Genomic DNA, 3,350 nt, shown 5'->3' with positions numbered 1-3,350 from the left:
ATTTCAAGTCACAATAGACGTGCAAATGGAAAAGGTTAGTGACATTTATATTTGTACTATTTTATGTCATTAATCCTCTGATGTAATTGCATTTTCCAAGTCACAATAGACATGCAGATGCAAAAGGCTGGCTACATTTCAATTTCGTACTAGCTCTATCCTAAAAGTCAACACAATATTTTGGTACCAAAGTCGTTAATATGATCTTTGAATCCCTTAAATCAAAATAGCAAGTGTAATCTTGAGCATGAAACTATTTACTTGGTTTCTGAAGATAAGTTTTTCAGTACAATTTAGTATGCAACATATGCCACTTCTTTAGTGTATTCCTACAAGAGTGCTTTAACAAAAGTTGTCTTTGCTAGACATGGAGAGAGGTGAAATCGTCGAAGGAGAACAAGAAAGGGATGTGGAAAGTTCCCGTATAGGTTATAGTGCCCTTATTGATGTTGTGCTAAGTCATGTAGCCATTAGAGAGCCATTAGTCACATAGTACCTCTAGGGAAAGAGCTAAAAGCAATCAAAATGTAACTCTAAGGTGAAAAAGCCCCAAGCATCTTGTAAGGTGGCTATAAGCGGTGAGGAGCAAGTTGTACTTCACTTGTTTGTACTAGTATACCGAGGGGTGTGCTAAGTCAAGGATGAGAGAGAAAGTTTGTACTTCACCAATGGTTCACTAGCACAACGAGAAACGAGTTAGGTCAAGGAAAACAGCTAATATATGTGTTATTCTTCACTTCTTTTAAATTAGGGGTTGCTACTAGGATAAAATCAAGTGCTATATAGGAAGCGTACTCAGAGATTAGATTGACTGAGAGAGAGAGAGAGAGAGAGAGAGAGAGAGAGAGAGAGATCGCTCTTGTGGAAACTCCAAGTGCGGGTGCGGGTCATCATGCTCGTGCGGCAGCGGCTGCAGGTAACTATTGTTGTCGATGATCATCGATGCATCTCGATGAACGCCTGTGATCATTTGCAGACGTGTTGGCGATGGATACATTTTCATCATTTGCTTACAAATGCGGGCATTTCTAACGCTCGCGAGTGGTACGTCGCAGCTGCGGGAAGAGAGCTATGGATGATGGGTCTTTGGTGCTCATGAAAGAGGGAGCCCGCAGCCCTCTCATCACCACTGGGTCTCTCTCTCTCTCCCTCTCTCTCTCTCTCAAACACACACAAACCCATTCATTCGTTCCTTCATTCATTCATTCACATCGACTCTGTCATATTCATTCATTCATATAACTGCTTGCTCTTGATGGCAGCTTGGACAGCCTCTTCAACTCCATCCCTCACGTCCCTCTCATGCTCGATGAGGCGCCCAGAAAGACCTCTGCAGCTCCCCTTCCGCTCGGACGCCATGGCTAGCTGCTTGTACTTACCATCACTGCTCGCAGCCATTGCCATTCTAGTTATCTGTCTGTACATAGTCTTCCTTAATTCTCACTGGATTTTTATAACAATATCTGAATCCAATCCATCCAACGCTTCCATCACTATGGTGATGCCTCAAGATTCAGCTTATAATCTTACCTAGCAATAAGATTATAATGGTTTTGGCTCTATTATTAGCATGGTGTACTTATCAATAATCTATTTCTTGCTTCAGCTTATATTTTGATATATTGAGGATGTGATCAATATCAAATTGCGGAAATAAGCAGCATAGATTGACAAAACCAGAAGCTTAAATGTCTGGCTTATGATAGTGTTTGCATGACCACGTTGTGCATACCCAACCCACAAAATCAAAATAACAGTTACAAATTAACAACTGCAGCAATGTAAAATAGAACATATGAACATGAAAGAAAAATCAAGGAAACAACTAAAGAACACCCCACACAGCTAAACCAAACCCTCAATCGAGTATGCTTGTTGAATGTAGAAAGATAGAGAAGGCTTTGAAGATAAACCATTCTTAGTCTCCCTTCTTTTAAAGTGGAAAGTTTATGAACTTATAGCCTTTTCAAAAGCAAGAAAGTTGATATTGGATTAGATAGCTAAATGCTTATAATGGGTTCAAGGTTTGTACGATCATATGTGCAAGACGCCTTACCTAACAAGGGATGAGGAATGTCTAACAAAGCATTACAAACAATACTATACTAGAATGTGTGGTTTCTAATCTAGTTCAATATTAGCCCTGACCTATGAACAATGGATTTATCAAGTGGAGAGTTGTATTTGGTGCGACCATGTTGAGCATGAAATATAAGGGTTATATCGCTTTCTCATGAGACACAACAGCCTATATCTTGAAAGGCTTGCAACCCAGAATCAAATGTATAGTTGCACAACTCATGATTGTAGTTGATAGCTTGCATAAGCTTTCATAGCCTACAACAAACTATCCCATCATTATCATTTGAAAATTTCTAACCTCATTTCTCTTGCTAGGCACTGACCCAACTAGCACATGCATTTCCATTAGATGAATTCAATCCAAAAATCCATTTTTAATTGAAAGTATTATGGAATATTAATCCTTAATCAATCTTTGACTCCTACAAATACTTATTTGGGTGCAATCTCTCCACATACGCAAATTTTAGGGATTGTTGCTATACACATTAACAGTGCACTCAATATTTCCAAAAACATTGGGTTCCTCATCTAGAATCCTCAATTTTCATCAAAATTTTGGGGTTTTTGTATTCAATGCACAATATTATCCAAATTTCATCAAATAAAATTGGGGCTTTTGTGAAATTTTTCTAAATCCATCGACATTGAGGTTAATTTCACCTTACACACACGTTTGGGGACATTAGAGTCTTCTCAGCTTTTATTTGTCATTGTAAATTATGTGTAAAATTTTAAGTGTTTTTGAATATTTTCTTGCTTTTTCATACTGTTGTATCTATAGGTACACTTATAGTAGCTAATGTTAGGAAAATTTTAAATTTACATAAAATTTAGCAACAGTGGTAGGGCTGATGCTTAATACCCTATTCATCGCACAAAACTACTCAAATGCCCTACACACATATACAACCCCATTGTTAGACCTTAGTTATTTCAGCCTATACCTAGAGGGATTGTCAAAACAAAAGCAACAACTAGAGTCTTACATCCCTAATTCTAATAATCTCCAATGTAGAATCATCACTTAGTCTCACAAAAGCTGTAAGGCTGCTATATGTATGAAACCAATCCTGATATGGAGTAACATGGAAAGAAGCCTTCACATGAAGTAGGTAATACCAAGAATAAGTAAATGAAGCATCTATCAAACTCAGTAGCATCAAAAGACGAAGCACCTATGATATAATCATCATCAAACTTAGGTTTCATGGCATTTATCTCTTCAATCTTCACTGTGGACTCACTAAGAACAATGCTACAGCCAT

General features: G+C 37.9%; 1 long non-coding RNA gene across 1 annotated transcript; it reads left to right on the top strand.

The window, feature by feature from the left end:
• Positions 1-604: 604 nt before the first annotated feature.
• Positions 605-1,620, top strand: LOC148036395 (uncharacterized). The gene is made up of 3 exons (XR_015690940.1): positions 605-916; positions 1,056-1,133; positions 1,263-1,620. It is a non-coding gene; the product is annotated as an uncharacterized LOC148036395 (long non-coding RNA).
• The last annotated feature ends 1,730 nt before the right edge of the window (positions 1,621-3,350 follow it).

This window comes from Lygodium microphyllum, chromosome 5 (genome assembly GCF_053477565.2).
Source record: "Lygodium microphyllum isolate KBCC chromosome 5, Lygodium_microphyllum_v1.1.10, whole genome shotgun sequence".
Taxonomy (NCBI): Eukaryota; Viridiplantae; Streptophyta; class Polypodiopsida; order Schizaeales; family Lygodiaceae; genus Lygodium; species Lygodium microphyllum.
Note: the sequence above shows the minus strand (reverse complement) of the source record. Positions and strands in the feature narration are given on the sequence as shown.